We start from the raw sequence: 17,908 nt of genomic DNA on the forward strand, positions 1-17,908 counted from the left end.
AAGGGACTGTACAACCATGGCAGTTTTGTACAGCCATAGATCTCTATGAGTTAATTTCATTATAATCTTGGACTACTTACACTAGGTATCTGTACATATATTTATCCATCTCTGTTATGAATACAAATAGGTTCATTACTTGGCCCAACTCAGCTTCCACAGGTAATATGCAGGGATGCAGATGCAGCATGGATGAAGCGGCTTTTTCCGGGTGATACAAAAACGTACCACTCAGCATCTGTACATGGGCGTGGGGTTATATCCCTCCTTCCTAACCATTTCCCACCTTCCCTCAAAGAAAATTTACATCTCTTATTTGTCATCCACTTCACTAAGAGAAGGTTCACACAAACACATCACTCCTGAAAATCCTGGCCCAGAGGAAAAGGTTGCATTGTGATATCTCAAAGTGAGGATCAGTGGGGACTGCAACTTCTGGCTAGGTTTATACCTGTGTTTATAGTTTCCTTGTAGATCCATTTTAAAAACCAGAATTTTCCAGTTTATTTCATTTTTCAGAAAAATCTAAATGTAACAATGTCATCTCTGAGACTTTCCTTATTCTGTGGAGACAGCGTTCTCCATTTCATTCTGTTAATACCCTCATCAATATGCTTTATGTTCATCAAAGTGTCCCAGTGGGCAGGAAGCATGTAGCGAATGGCTCGGTAAGCCTTATGTCCTTCACTCCATGCTTGTTGAGACATTAAATCTTCTTCATATCCCCAGTGCATCAACCATTATTTTGGAGGACGATTTTAAAGCTCTTATTCACAGAGGCTTAAATCCTGATCAAAATTGTCTGATATCATCAAGGTCTGCTCTGGCTGTTTAGCCCCTTCAGAAGATGCGCTTGTCAGCATAGTCTGACTCATCAGTTTATTCTCACACTGATCATTTAATAGAGTTAAATGAATGAAGAAGCCATGCAATAAGATGGGCCTGGCAAGTCAAGATTTTATAGCCAGCATGTGTTCTGCATGTAACATTCACTCATGGAAATTGGACAATAATTCCCTCCTTCCTTTTTTCCAGGCAAAATGGAATTTCTCTCTTCTAATTCTGCCTCTCTTTCTAGTCTCCAGGCTGGCATCTGGTGGCATGAGTTACCAGAGGGACCTTGAGGCAGGAGGTCAGCCAGGGGTGCTGCTAGAGACTTCAGCAGCACAAAGCAGCTGCTGGCAAACCCTCAGCTGGCTAACCCTTCACAAAGAATGAGCTGCGCACTGAGGGGTGTGTTGAAAGGATGGACGGGAGATGTGCTGATTATTCTCTCAGCAGCATCCACTTAGCACATCTTTTATGATGAGCTTGGAAGACTTTGCATGTGCTTCACTAAGTCACCCTATCTTATACGGTCTAAAAGAAAACAAGAATAGAATGAGCCTTTACCTACCCTTTCATCTCCACAAGCAGCCCCCAAGGAGTAGCATTTGGAGGCATGCCCTGGATGAGGCCAGACTCATTGAACAAAAACTGTGTTTATCCTTTATCTCTGTCAACAATTCTTTGCCACTTGGGTGAAATCCACGGGGTGTTACAACATTTAAAAAAGAAGTAATATCACGTAATAAAAATTATTATTTTCTTATGTTACACATATGAATAATAAATACATCAGCAGCACTGCTATGTAACAGACCTTTGTTGTCAGAAGAGGTTAGCACACTGAGCAGAAGGGCCTTCAGTGCATGGGTGAAGTTAGCATCCCATTGTTGAGAGAGGAATCCAAGAGCAGGAAGGACAAAGGAGAACACAGTCCCACAGTCCAGACTTGGGAGAACTACAGTTACACCACATAAGAAAAGATCGTGAGATCTGACTGCAGAACTTTTTTTATTATCCATTTTCTAACATATGCCAAGGAGGGCTTTGCTATTATCCGTTTTCTAACATATGCCAAGTTCTTTTCCTAAAACAGAAAAAAAACCTCAAACCAGTAGTGATGGATATAGATTTTTAAAAGACTGATACAAATAGATTTATTACAGCCAAGATTTATTGCTTAAATTTCTTGTGCAGAGGCTTGTGGATCACAAACAATAAACAAGGCTCTATGCCTTCATGCCTCTTAACCCCTGGGAAGAAACAGGTAAGCCATTAGAGAATGGCCCATTAAAAATGAAAACACAAATTAAAGATGTGGTTTCCTGAGAAAAGTGTGTACTTTTCAATGAAAATGGGCTTTTGAAAGGGCAATTTATCAATCAAAAACCACTTAAACTACCTGTGTGTTCTTATGCAGAAGAAAGACTGTCAACACATTATAAAACCTGGATTAGGTGCTTGTGATACAATGAAGTACACAGAAGAGACGCAGTTGCTTCCTTGCTGATTTTCCGATTCTTAGGTAATGTTCTCTGGTTATGACAGGATACTGTTCCTATTTTTGGCTCATTAAATTTATCAGAGAAAAGGTACCATTTTGTATTAAATTCTCTGTATCATTCTCCTGTTGATAAAAGCTTGTTATGACTTATTCAGGGTTTTGTTTGCCTGAAGAGAGAGTGTGTAACCGTATATGGCGTAGCACATATGATCCAAATTTGATTGTAAAGGAATTTCTTTCTATTCGAATACCTGCTGCCAAATCCTTCAGATCTCTGTGTGCACGCTTCCACTGCTAGCAACCGTCACAACAAAGAAGTGACACACAATATCAGGACGCATTGCCATACTATATGAGGCCATTGCATACCAGTGCACATTGTGACAACTGTTTTGGGTTAGAAATATATTCTAAGAAAATATTAAGCAACCATATTGCTCTGTGGCTCTCGGCTGATGTGAAATCAGACCTGGGTTATGGATCTTTCTATTACACCAGCTGTTTATGTCAAGCGTGGGGCGGTCACAGCAATTAGCATGAGTAATATGGATCGTGCTTGAAACTCACTTACCACTGACTCTGGCAATCACTCACACAAACAACCTGAAAGACAAAGTCTGCCTCAGATGGCTTACAAACCAAAAGCCTGGTCTTCAGCTGAACCCACATGAATCATAAACTCACAAGAAATTATCTCAACTCAGTTTTAGGAAAAGCAGTTTTGTTAATGATACATGAGAAACAAGACAATGATGGATAGAGAAACAGGAGTATAAGAGGATCTAATCACGGGATGGTCTAATCTCAAAGGTAAAATATCAAGTAAAAAAAAACCTGGAAGCATAGGCTGGCCACCTGTCTAACTGTTCTCCTGTGGCAGTTTTCTCTGGAGTCATTACAGTAAATTTGGGTTTTATTGTTGGCAGGGCAGAATCCTTTTGCAGGAAAAATTGAAAAGACAGAAGAAAGAGTAAGTAATGTAAGTGATCTAAGGCTAAGGAAGTCATGGAGTCCCTTAATGAATCAAGAGGTTCTTTATTTGTTTAAAAAAAAGTTAAATTTGCCCATATTCTGTATACCAAGGAATATTCCCACCTGACATGCACAGAGCTGCAGAGCTCCTGTGCACCGTTACAAATGAGAAGGTAAACAGGTCATCTTCTCAAAGGCACACTGAACAGCTGTGTATTTGTGTATTGAGAATATCCATTAAGTAGATATCTACAACAGAATTATTTTTTGTTCATTTTAATTTCATAATAGGCAAAATCTGTACTTTTCATGCTGACTCTAGTTTTATGCTGGTCAGAGCTTTTTAGCTATACTACATTGCCTCAGCACTTCATTTTACTGCAGACTAGTTGTATTTCTCAGCTGGTTCTACAAATCTTCAAAAAATCATCCCATGGTAACATAAAAAATAAGTGTTACGGCTTTTTTTTCCAGTGTAAGTATAAAAAAAAAAAAAAAATTTGAAATCAGTGTGTGTGTTCACCACTGGTCTCCTCTACCTTTCCATGGAGGAAAAATAAGCAAAAATTTCTTATTCTGAGCAAAGACTGATCAACCAAAATATTTTGCTCTGAGCTGAAAGTACACAAGTAATCACATCATGAACACAGTTTTAATAGGCAAAGTCTTGCACCTGCAAAGACTTGCACGTTTCACTTTAGAGAGATCCAACAAGATTATTTTAATACTGGTTTATTCTGAGTTTTAGAGCCTTTGTTGTTTGTCTACATCTCCTGTGAAGGACCTTCAGGGATCTTCCTGTTCACATACTAGGAAGAACATTTGGGCCTTACAGTGTCCCCGAGGGTGATGCAACAAAAACGTTTAGAGTATCCTGTCCTTGGAAAACTTTGTACAAGCCATTACATAGCCCAAATAGACATCTCTTCAAAAGGTGTCTGTTTTTCTAGTGTGCCTCAGTGATGCATGCATCCCAGTGGCCTTGTCTGCTGCCTTGGCTTACTCCTGTGCCCTGTGGTGCTCTTCATGTGCGTGTGTGTGTCAGCCCTCAGTTGGCATTTAGAAACAAATCCTTTTGGCAAAAAGACAGAGTTACTGACATAAGGCCTACAAATACCATGACAATAGGACTTCTTTGATACTCCCCCATAGAAGTGGACTTGGCTGTCCTGTTAGAGCTCCACTTTCAAGGTAGGTTCAGGGCTTCCCCTAACTTCTACAAAGGTCAAAAAGACGAGACCTCAGCCAGGCTTTGCACATGACCTGTGGCACAAGAAAACCAAAGATGTCTTTGTCCTGGGCAACAACCACTATTTCTGGTCCTTGCTGGAAGACAAGTATGTATCTATGGTATCATCTTGTCTCCTACTATACCCCAGGGAAGGACATTAACTCCTGAATTCCCACCACCTGTTTGAGGTGAGGGGATCTTAATTCTCCCTTCCCACATTTTCTTCCCCTGCACTTAAAGGGTGTTCTTTGAACCTCTGGCATGCCCAAACCGCAGAGGGATCTTCAGAGGAGGATTGAGGGTATTCCTGTGGTCTGGGACCAGCCAGGCAGACCAAGCCTGCATGGGTGTATCCAGGTCGGTCAGCCCTGCTTGAGCTGCCTAGTAGATACAGGAAAGTCTGGAGGGAACAGTGGGAAATGGTGGTAGACCAGAGTCTGGCTTTGACCCAAGTAATTATTTTTATTCTGTAAGCCCACACAGTCTTTGTGATGCAAGGTTGGTGATGACTCCTACACAAAGCTGCATGGTGGTGGCCACAGGATGTAGGTTACACAGATGAGTCAGGGTGGAATGAAAACATCTTCAGCTGCCTCAGGCATGGTTTAAAGACATGGTTTAAACCTCAGGCAGGTTTAAAGACAACATGCCACAGGTACACCTTGGGGCATCATGGTGCCCAGCAGCCACAGGGTGGTAAGCAATGCAATTACAGCAGGACCTTCAGTACTGAGGAAGCTTCATAGAGTCAGTATTTGGGAGAGTCTTAAGCTGATGTGGATATAGACCCTTGGAAGCTGCTCAGCACTCTGTAATAAGGAGATTAGTGCAGTTATGTTTGTAGGACCAGAGGCAGTGGCATAGTATATATGGCATAGGCCCTAGTGAAAGGAATGGGGCACCTCGCTTCATTAAGCCAGCTGCCAGTGTTTACCCCTTCCTGGATAAATGCACAAGCCCTTGCAGATCTGACCAGTTACAGTGCCCAGATCCCTGGTCCCAACCCAACTGCAGTTAGGATGTAGAGCTATAGGATGAGTTAAGAAGGTTAGAGCCGTAAGATCAAACCACTATTCCAAGTGAACAGTTTCATAGCTCAGTCACTCGGCTTCTCCTATTGATTTATTTTTCTTGCATGAACATCACAGGCATGAGTCTTCTATAGAAATATTCAGTTTGGAAATAGCTGCAGGGAGGTCTTGGCTGACACAGATGCACACACCCTTGCTAACAATTTTTATTTAGAGCCCCATTGTAGAAAGCAAAAGACTAATTAAAGAGAGTTAGGGGCCAAAAAATATTGTTTCAGAAAGCAATGTGTAATGAGAGCTCAGACAGTTCAATGATTAAACTGCCTTTGGAAAGAGCCGGTCTGCCCTCAGACCTCAATCTTTTCAGTTGAACACATTTGTCAACACCCTATCAGCACTTTCTAGGTGGCATTTAGTGCCTCTTAGAGTTGGGTATAAGGGCCACATGTGTGATAATGATATATTGCATTTATGAAGGCAAATTCCTCTTCCAGTATACTTACAATGATATTGTACTGTGTAAACTCTGTGACATACATATTTCCCTGACTTCAGCATATTTAACAATTCTGAGTGTACATTGCTGTGCTGGATAGTCTTGTCTGGCTACAGAAATTCATTTTCAAAGGTATTTCAGCTTACATATGTGGAGCACAGACTGGATTCACAACAGTTAAAAATTCCATCCATTTAAAAATAAAAGAGGAGGAGAAAGTACTGTATTTCTAAATGTCTTCCTCTCTCTAGCCCATGAATGAAAGACAACAAAATACTTTGGGGACTGATTTATTTGCAACCTTCTGACCTAGCTGATGACCAGGTAACCTTGTAACTGAGCTCAGAAACTTGACTTGAGATTCTTGTGTATGACATCTTAGTTCATTTGTTTAGATCAAATCAGTCCCAAAAATAGTCTAAACATTTTTCCTGAGGTTCCTATAAACCTTCATACTTTCAATAATCATGTCACCTTTGCCAGTAGGAAAAGTTGCCATGATACTTAGATATGTCTGCATAATCAGAATTTCATCATCTGTATACAGATTTTTTCACTCTTGTAGAAGACATGTCTGATGAGACAAAGACACCTGTCTACAGTACACATGAGATAGCCCTCCATGAAAAATGAGCAACATGAGAAGGAGGCAATGCAGGTCCATAAAACACATTCTACAACTAATGTTCTAGAACAATTATTAATAATCCTTGATTATTAAACCTGAAAGTTCAAGGTGAAGTCATGGGTCACTGTTGCAAAACTGAAGTAGTCAGGGACAGCAAGCAGATTTATGTACTTTTTGTCAGCTGAATTAGCTAAAGGACTTAAATACATAGATGGATTTTCCTTCCCTCCCCATATTTATAATATCAAATAGAAAAAGAACTGGCAGCTACTTCTTTCTACTCTGCTTAAAATGTTTTTGTCTACTGCATGTTTTATAAACTGTGTTGAACAGGGTGCATAATTATAAAGCCCATCAAGTAAACATCATTCCCTAGTTTCCGCCTCATATTCTCATTGCACGGGTCTTCCTCTGGGCTGCTGTCTTTTCACCTTAAAGTGAGAGCATACACGTGAATAAGGGCAAAGGATATAAAAAAAAAGGCAACTTAATGTGGCCAATGATCACTATTCAAGACTATCAAGCATGGTGTCTGAAAATGCCAACGAGATGTAAACACATCAGTAAAAGAGCAGGTTCTCATCTGCCTGTCCCAGACTGCAGAGGAAGAAGGTGGTTACTGTAACTGTGAGGGATTGGCAAGGCGATTCTTCCTTCCCGGCTGACTTTATATGGTTGGTTATTTAAGCCAAAGTTCTTTCAACTGTTCCACAGCATCAGGGAAGAGAGGAAAGGTGGAGACACTAAACTAAATCGTCTTGAGTAAGAGTGAGTGGTACCTTGTAGTTTAAGGAAAGGAAATCAGGGTGAGCATGCACTGCACAGTTAAGCCTGTCCAGGTGCCAGCATGCGGGGTGATTCAGCTGTTTACCCCACTTCTACTCACAGATGCAATAAACTGTAAAATGCAGCTGTGTATGTCAGGAGAGTTGTCATATTCCTGGCTTAAATAGATGCGACTTCAGTTCTGCATCGTTCTGGGAAAGGTCCATTCCCCTAAGTGTAGCAGATAAAAGTGGGTGTAACTTTCATGCCAGCATGAAAGTGGGAGGAGGTCTAAGAGGAAAACCATTTAATAAAAAGTGAATAACACAAAGGAGACCCCTTACTTTAATGTACACTTTCTTAAATTCACCATTCAGAGGCTGAACTCCTTTCTGCTCTCTGGTATATGATTTATTGCTCTCTTATTACTGCTTTCTGATCCTGTAATATCTATCAACCTGGGTCAAATTCTGATTTCAGCAATTCAGGTGAAAATTTAAAGCCCCCTGAAGTACTCCTGCAAAAAATAATGGATTTCTTGTGGATGCATAGGGTTGTAAATTGAATAGTTCTGGTCAATAGCCTATACCTGACATCCACCTGTTCTGGGATTTCAAACTACAAGTCCTGATCTCTAGCATCTATCCAGATTCCACATTATTATTATTTTTCTTGCATTAGAACCCAAAATACTCCAGATGCTTTTCAGACAAGCAGAAGACATGGTGTTTCTCCTGCAAATTCTACAGTGTAAAGTAAAAGAGACAAAGGATGGTAGAAGCAGACATAATACATAACCCAAGGGATCTCTACAGTAAAGAGTTTTATCAGAAATGTATTTCCTTGTTCTAATTACCCTTTTTTTTAGCATATTTTCCTAAGGACTTGGACCAGCATATAAGATTATTCAATCACTTAGTGGTCAGTTATACAGAGAAAGTGTGGAGAGTTTTTTTGGTGTTAGTTCTTACCTCACTAGGCATGAGAGACTCCAGTCAGGCAGTGTCCCCTGTGTAGATTCAACAGGGTCTTAAAAGGGTTGAGTTCATGTTGCAGCTTTAGTATAATTTAATTAAAAAGTCAATCAACCATGAGACGTACGCCCATTGGAAAGTAGGCTTCATTAACTCTGTGAACACTGAAACTGATATTCATAAACAAATTGATGTTCCCTCTCTGGTTTTCTCATGATGGATCAGTTCTTCCTTCTGACCATCCACACCAACAAACCATCTTTACGGCCAATACCCCTCCCATCCTGTATTTAACAGATTTGAGCTAGAGCCTTAGTTTCAAAAGCACATTTGTATCTGGTTAGTTAAGTGTCAAAACTAAGGGCTTGATCACTGTAGAGAAAAACCCTGTCTCAAGAGCTTGCAATCCTGATTGTAGATTCACTTGTTGGTGCAGAACAGACATGTATTGGGTCAGTTTACTCTCATTTTGCAGAATGAAGGTCATGCCTTGGCTTAACATTATGAATAGCTGTACTTGTGCAAATTTCCTTATAATAGCCAGGACTTAAAGATCAAGACTTGTGATCTCTGGACGTCATTCCAAACATCCTGAGAACTGGTGGAGTCCACTGAGCTGGACTGTTCTGTATCCAGTATAGGAACTTTCTTGATTACATGTCATTACTATTTTACAGTGGGTTTATGCTGCAGCCAAAGATGTGACCTCAGCATAGCCTAAGCATATTCATGTTTAGCTTATAATAGCAAAGTTGGCTATGCAGTGAGGACTTCTGCAGCAATCTGTGGATTAGTGCAGGCTGTAAGTCAACTTCAGACCTGAGGAAAATACTTGGAAAGCTAATATCAATATTCAACTGCATTTGGTAAAGTTAGTTTGGGTGTTTACAAAACCTTCCATCATGTCTTTGACTGCAACACAGATTTTAGAGCTAGAGTCCCTGAACAGAACAGTACTCAAGGAGTCTCTGCGCCGTAAATATAAAGCACATTTGAATAATTTTGTTGTTCTGATGTTGATTAAATAGTCCTAGCAGAAACAGTTCCAGGGTATATCCCTTCATGCTATGAAAACCTTTATTTCCAGATCTCAGCCATTAAGACGTAAAAGTTTGAGGGGATTTTGGCCAGAATATGCATCGCAGGCCAAATTAAAGCTGAATAGTGCTATTGATCCTCTCTCAAGCAGCACTTTGCATATCTGTGTTCCAGTCCCAATCTGTCAGACGGTTTTCAGATATTAAAATTTTCTTGGCACGGTAGCCATCTATAAACTACATCTCTCTGTGGAATATAGTTTTAAATTGGCTAATATTTTGTTCAAGTCTTCTTAAGGTAATAGTTACCACTTGTATACAAAATGAGGATCCAATATAAAATGCTGAATTCTTTCCTCAAAAAGTAGAAAGTCCACCCCAGATTACATTAAAATGCATAACTAAGATTCTGCTTCTTCTATTGCTCCACAATGACTCATTACTCTCCCTCGTTTTGTTCATGTACGTGTCTGCGTGACATTCATTGCTATCTGCTTCACTTGCAGCCAGATACTAGTTCCAGTGACAGTCCTTTCCCACTTGATTTTCCTGTTATATATACATCTGGGAAACAAAGCCACATCTTATTTAGTTTATAAAGAGCCCTGTCATTCAAGTTTTTTCTTCATGCTCTGTGGGACTGGGCTATTGTCAGCCATCTTGAGGGGAATGCAGGGATCATGTCACCTGGAGATAGTGAGAAGGGAATAAAGTTATCACAGTACAGTCAAAGACAAAGTTGCAGCAATTGGGAGCATAACCATTCTTCCTGGCTTCTCTGAGGAAAACATGTTGCTTTCTCCTGGCGCTTCAAACACTGGAATACATCATAGGAAAGGAAGAGGAGCCCTGAATCCTTAAGTTAATGTCTGAGCAATGCTCTTAAGATAGCATTCTTCCTCACACTCTCTAAATGCCTGGAGTTCAGAGCAGAGCAAGAGCTTGCACTGGTCCACTTTGCAAGTGAGGACAGGGATTGAGGGAGAGGTCCTGATGCATGGACTCAAAGACACGGCAGCTGGAGCAGAGCTTTATTTTGCTCTCAAGTCCTGCTAAGCATTTCCATAAGGAAGATTATTAAGGCCCTCCAAATAAGAGGTTCAACTAAAAGGAAAAGTAGGTGGAATGAAAAATTTTGTAAGAAGGAACAGAGTCATATTGGCTGCCCTGTATTTGAGAAATAGAAACCTTCACTCTTTCATACTGTTTGAACAAGAATGATGGGAATGTGGAAGAGGTGCCTAGAACGGTGAGCAAAGGGTGCTGGGATGGTCAAATGTCAGATGTTGACCTTTTCCCAAAAACTACACATAAAATTTGTAGGCATTCATAATTACTCTCTATGCTTCAAAGGACTGTTGTGGGTTAATGTTGACTGGCCACCCGTTGCCCACCAAGCTATTCCCTCACTCTCCCTTCTCAGCAGGACAAGGGGAGAAAACACAATGAAAAAGAAAAAACTCATGGGTTAAGATAAGGACAGGGATATCACACAACAATTACCATCACGGGCAAAACAGACTGGACTTGGGGAATTTAATTTAATGTATTGCCAATTAATAACAGAGTAAGATAGAAATAAAAACCAAAACTAAACCCACTTTCCCCCCACCTCCTTTTCTTCCCAGACTCAACTTCACTCCTGACATTTTTACCTCCTCCCCTGAGCAGCACAAGGGGATGGGGAATGGGCTTTGTGATCAGTTCATAACACTTTGTATCTGCCGCTCCTTCTTCCTCACAATTTCCCTGCTCCAGCACTTGGTCCTTCCCATGGGAGACAGTTCTTCAAGAACTGCTCCAGCATGGGTCCTTTTCCATGGGGTGTGGTCCTTCAGGAATGAACTGCTCCAGAGTGGGTCCCCCACAGGCCACAGGTCCTGCCAGAAAACCTACTCCTGCACAGACTCCTCTCCACAGGCCACAGCTCCTGCCAGGAGCCTGCTCCTGCGTGGGGTCTCCATGGGCTGCAGCTTCTTTCAAGGCATCTCCACCTGCTGTGGCATGGGGTCCTCCATGGCTACAGTGTGGATATCTGCTCCACCATTGTCCTGCATGGGCTGCAGGCAGGCAACCTGCTTCACCATGGTCTTCTCCACAGGCTGCAGGGGACTCTCTGCTCTGGCACCTGGAGCACTCCCTTCCCCTCCTCCTTCACTGATCTTGGTGTCCGCAGGATTGTTTCTTTCACAGTTTTCTCATTCTTTTTTCTCACAGATGCTGTGCAGAGGTTTTTGCCCTTCCTTAAATATGTTTTTACAGAGGCACCACCAGCATCACTGATGGGCTCAACTTTGGACAGTGGTGGGTCCATCTTGGAGCTGTCTGGAACTGGGTCTGTGTGACATGGGGCAGCTCCTGGTGTCTTCTTTCAAAAACAACCCCTGCAGCTCACTCATTACCAAAACCTTGTCAATACAAAAGGACAACACTTCTGGTCCTTCTGAGCTAATTTAATGGGTCTGTAAACATTTTTTCAGCTCTATTTGTGACAGGGTGCAAATGATTTCAGCTGCCCAAGAAAGAGTCAGGATCAATCCATTCTGCTGTACTGCCCTTGCAAAAGGGAAGATCAAAGAGGGAAAGCTCTGTCCTGCTGCAAGCTGGTGATAAGACGTAGAGGATGACTTCAATCTGAACTCAGAGAGATGCTTCCATGTTAGGGCCGGAGGGTTCACTGACAGGCTGCTTGAAGAGGGATAGCTTCCGGGCTGAAAGCAGGTAGGTGACTCTATCTGTCAAGGGAGACAGATGAGCAAAACCCTTGTACCTTTTGCACCTGAAGGAAGATATCTGAGTGGTCTGCCAGTAGCCTGGGAGTGGTCCCAGTCACTGCTGTAGTGTGTGCATCCTTCTGAACAGTGTGGGAGCACACACACACACAAATGTTTAAAAACATACACATGTGTATGCATATATATATACACATATACTTGCATCCTGAGGCGGAAATACCGAAGCCCTCACATGCTGATCCATGTCCCAACACACTTGTGTTGCCAAGCTGTCAACCTTTCTGCTCCTGAAGGTAAACTGGATTACTACTCAATGGAGGTACTAACAGAAAAGGTAGCGAGAAGAAATGACTAGGAGAAAATAGATGTTTCCTGCAATCAGCAGCAATGATAGTGACACCTGAAAAGTCAGGTTTTATGGGATAATGGATGATGACATCAAACAACGTGTGATGTATACAGCCAGACTTCTTGGTCTCACCTCTGAACACTCTGGGCAACTTGAGAAAAAAATTAAAAACTGAAGTCTCAACAAAAGGCACGCTGCTTTGCAGAGAGAGTCACTCAGCAGAAAGCAATTATCAGCTGATTTTAAGTGGGTGTTTGCTGCTTTCTTAAATGACCTACTATATGAAAGGACTTTATACAAGGGTGCAATCCACACATCAAGAAGAACTTTGATTTCTTTTTTATTTGTTTCAGAACAGCAGAAAATACCAAATATGTGTACCCTATCAACAGTAGTGAGCGCAAAAAGAATTGCATCTTAGCGATAAGGGTTAGCCTGTAGTGTTTTTAAAGAAATAGCAGAAAAATCATACCTCACTGTTTGCACCATATGAGTTTTATACTCCTGAAGCTTAGCTTTACTGGATAAAATAAGATGGATTGCTTTGAACTGTACGGGTCTCTTGAGTGAGCTTTTTGAATGTTAATTAAAATCTATGGGTGTATGTAACATTATTAAAGCCACTATGAGATCCAGGAAAGAGCATGTTTTGAAAGGCAAATTGGTGTCTTCTATTGGTTTCAGGTGGACATGTGCCTTCCATGGCTTACAGGTACTCCCCAAGCAAAATTTCTTGTTTGAGAGGTCCTGTATATCCTAATCTTTGGTTTAAATACACCTATAAAATACTACTGTTGCAAATTTCTACTTCAAGTTCCTCTTTCATTTCATATTTAAAGGAAATAAAAAACATGTGTAAGAGTTGCATGTTGTGGTTGCAAAGCTGCATACAGTCCTGAGAATGACTTAAACATCCCAAATGTGATGCAGGAACTGCAACACATAATCCAGAACCGAATACAAGCAGACAAAGCGAATTGATAAGACTATTTTTATTCTGCACCCATTTTTTTATCTTTCAGTCTGGCTAAACAATGATACAGTCACTTAAATAGCATGACAAGTGTTTTTTTGAATTAATTTATTCCAAGATAACATTCTTGCATCAAGAAAATGTAGTTTTTATGCAAATGAAACAACCAACCAAAATGCTATTCAGTTGATCGAGTGACTGGTTTTTAAAAGCATCTACTTCCTCATGCAGGTGAGTTGAATGCATTCTATTCAACCATACATTTCTATTGATTCAAAAGACACATTTCCTATTAGATACGGTTATTTGCAATGCTAACCCTGGCAGATTAACAGCTAAAGATTTTGAGAGGAGAGAGGCTCTTTTAATTAAGATCTCTCTGAGAGATTAATGGACAAGATTTTTATTTATAATAAGAGCTTATGGTTGTACAGAATTCAGGAAGTGGCTAGGATCTCTGGAGTTTTAAAGTTTTAAAAAAATCAGTGAGTGTACAAGAATGCCAGCAACCGACTGAAAAGACAATTTCATTGTGTGCACTATGAAATACTGAATGGGGTTTAGAGTTGGGATACTGATATAAGGTGCTTATTGTTTCTCTCCATACCGAGTTCCAGGCATCAGTGTCAAGGTTGCCTTGGTAATTTGTTTGCTGGGCTGAGAGTCTCTGAAATCTGCCTGCAACAGATTTCTCTAAAAGCTGCAGGGAAGGAGGAGAAAAAGGGTATATCTAAGTAATCGATTCAAATCTGTTATCTCAGTCAGGGTTATCTTTTAACTGTAAAATTTCCTTAGAGGAAGCTATAATATTCCATTCTTTCCATAAACTATGAGTTTAAAAATGTGACTATGCCAAATTTTGTTAGCTGTTTGTTACAAAAGGAATGAACTAACTGAATATTGAATCTCTTGGGTTTTTTTAAATGTCTCTCTTTAAAATATGTCTTATGTATATGCATAGTTTAGCCCAAATTGTAGGTTTAAATACTAGTAAAAGGGTCTTTGCAAGGTATCTTCTATGAGTTTAGGCCTCAGATTCGGTAAAGTAAATGTAAAATCTCAAGGACATCCATTTTTTCTCTATTCCACTTTAAGGTATTCCAACCTGACTGCTGAAGATAGGTGGTGGGAAGATGAAAATAGGGATTACAAAAGAGAATCTAGTAGGTTAAAAATATCTCTGCACAGCTTCAAGACTAACTCACCATCAGAAGATCTGCCTTAATCCCCCAACATATGAAATATAGCATGAATTACAGGTGTTGGCCTGCTTAATGTTATTTCATCTGCAGAAAATATCCAGAGGGATGAAATAAGAACAAGTGGTGAGCTCTGATCTGTCTACAGACTCTGGTCTCATAGCTACTGCTATGCATTACAGAACTCAGTCTGTGCCCACTCACTCTGGCTGACTTCAAGAGTCTCACCAAATAAAGCCTTGATAATGTGACTTAACAGTGCCAATATTAACATTCATTTTTAATCAGTCCAGCATAACTCATTGTCTTAGCAAAAAACTGCTAACATTTCTTCTCCTGTGCTCCTCCTGCCAAAGGGAGTAAAAAATACACCAGCGCTTCATAAGTAGTCAGTGCATCAACTCTTTGTGGTTTGAAGAATTTTGCTTTTAGCAGAAGGTGGGGTGGGAATATTAAAGCTGTCTTAAAATTTGCCCTAAAAAGAGTCTTTGTTGTGTTTGTTATACCAAACTGCTGCATTCCAGTTTGCATTTATGTTTGGCTTAAACCCCAATGGTATCCCTTCAGTGATGTGTTCTTTCACTTATTGTCATCCAGAACTGACTTGAAAAGACTTTTTTTTTTTTTTTTAAATTAAATGAGGCATTCCATTCTCCTCACTCACTCCTGAAGTAGGAGTTGTTCAATGTAACTGAAGTGACTACATTGAGACACTTTGCTTCTTACTAATACAGTTAAATTTTCCTTTAAGTAAGAACATTAACAATACAATCTCTCATGGTCCTTTCCAGGTCTATCTGCTGTTACACAGAGAATACTTTATGCCACTGAAGTGTCAGGAAAACGTAGACATTTGGATTTATGTTTCAAACCTGAAAAGTACTGGCATACCTGAAAGCTTCTCTGTCTTTTTTCTAACTATATCAAATTGTCTAATAAAACCCATATCCTCTCCTTGACATCTTTATCATGATAAAGCCTGAATTTAGTCAGAGTCCTATGAATAACATATTTTTCTTGCAGAAATATTATTTTTTGCTGGGATTTCACATGAGCGGGAATGAAGGTCAAATATCACCAGAAAGACAACATTTGTGGCTGTTAAGAACTCCCTCCTGCTGTCCTTGGACACCTTTCTGATTTCTGATTCAAGGCACAGAGTAGCTGGTTACCCCATGTTTTCCTGAAGCTTTCACTGCAAGTGTTGAACTGCCCTGGTCTAGTGTAGTGAATGAAATACTAATCGACAGAAGCTAAAGAAGCCTTCAAAGATGCAGATGTGGAAATTACTGTTTGCATATCACTGCTTTGCATAATGATTATATAGCAAAAGCACACAGAGATGTCTCTATAATAATATAGATAAAGCTCAGGTGTGGTGGTGTGATAGTAAAATTCAATAGGTTGTGAAGAGTTCAATCCCACATACTGACCGTAATCATTCTAAGGAATAAAGCAGGGCTGGTGGCAGAAAGATTATTTTTCTTTACTGTATGAGCCTTATCTAGATATTGAATAGCATCAGTCTATATGAATCTGGATCCATCTCTCAGAAACAGGTCTTAGTAGACCTAATAATTAATTAAATTTGCACCAAAGAATTAAAGGACTCTGTGGAATAGCCATATGGAAATGTGGCATTTTCTATCATGGAAAGCCTCTTGAATTTCAGAGCCTTTTCTTTATGTCTAGAAGCACTACCTTGAGATAAAACCTTAAAGAGTTATATAGAAATTACTTTCAAATCTATGAAACTCAACTAATATTGTAGGGTTTCTTTCAGGTTTCTTACACAAAATTATAGTAAGGATATGGTTAGGTATTCTGTAAAATGGGTTAAATTATTATAAAACATGACTAATAAATGTTTTAGGACTGCAGAATGGATTACAATTAGCAGGAAACATCAGTACTTGAAGACTCATACCTGTGCTAACCTCTTGGAAGGATGTCAGGGGCTCTCAGCCTGTTGCTTGAGAATATATATATATGCTATGTATCAAACACCAGCAGAAAAACAGAGATGGATTCCCAGAGATGTCATGTGCTTGTTTTCAAAAGCTATTGTAACTCAGAGTAAACAATAGCCTCAAGATCATCGTCTGTTGGTGTGGTGCTGCAAGAGATTAGTGCAGGATGAGAGACATTACTGTCTGTCCCACAGAGTTGCAATATATTGAGAATGCCAATGTAATCACTTATTCTATGACTCTACCCCAAAAAATATAATCCCCATTTCACACGTTAACTTCCAACATGTGTTATGCTTTGTTTTGTACTCATCAGCAGGGTAAAAATGAGAACAAGAACTTTTATTTTTGACTGGCGTTTGAATGGAAACCTGTGCCTTTGACTTCAAAAAGGGATGCTCACAGGCCCTACACCACTTTGATTCAGTTTGTAATATGTGAGAGATGACTGAAATAAATGGACTTATGCTACTTATCATACATGTGAGAGTGCCTCCTGTAAAAATAGAAAGTAAATTCCAATACTAATATCTTGGCAATGATGTGAGCTGAGAGTTCATTACAAGGCTCTAGTGTGAAAGTAAATTTCTCTAGCCTGTCTTCAAAGAGGACTTTGGGATATCTACCTCATGCATAATACATTGGGAAACAACCAAGGTCACATCCATGAAGGAACATGGTCAATAGAGATGCTGTCTTGTGAAATAAAGGATCACCCAATGAACAGCTATCACTTATGACAATACTGTTCAGATCTTTACTGCTACTGACATCTTTTTAGCAAATCCATCAGACCCTCCAGCATAAGCTACAGCACTAGCTAAAAGGAATTATTTTAAATACACAAGTGTACTTATCAAATGTTTATGGAAGTGAGCTACTTCAACCTTGCTCTCCACGACCACCACCAAACTTTAGACCCCTACTCTCCCGCTCTTTTCCTAGGCTTTCTTTGGGTCTCCATGGACCAGGTCCAGGAAGTCAGAAGGGACTGAGGGCTGTGAGAGGAGCCTGAATCTCCTCCTACCTTCTGTCTCTTTGCCTGGCTCTGGCTAGGAAGCAAACTTGTAAAGATCAATGCAAGTAACATCAAACAATCAACTTGCCACAGTGAGGCCAATGTGATTTGTAGCGCTTGTGACTTCAACATAACAACCCCCGCAAAGGCTTTTTTTTCAAAGCATATCATCAGTTTTCACATCCCATGAGAAAGGAAGCA

Source organism: Strix aluco, chromosome 2 (assembly GCF_031877795.1).
Source record: "Strix aluco isolate bStrAlu1 chromosome 2, bStrAlu1.hap1, whole genome shotgun sequence".
In the NCBI taxonomy this organism is placed as follows: Eukaryota; Metazoa; Chordata; class Aves; order Strigiformes; family Strigidae; genus Strix; species Strix aluco.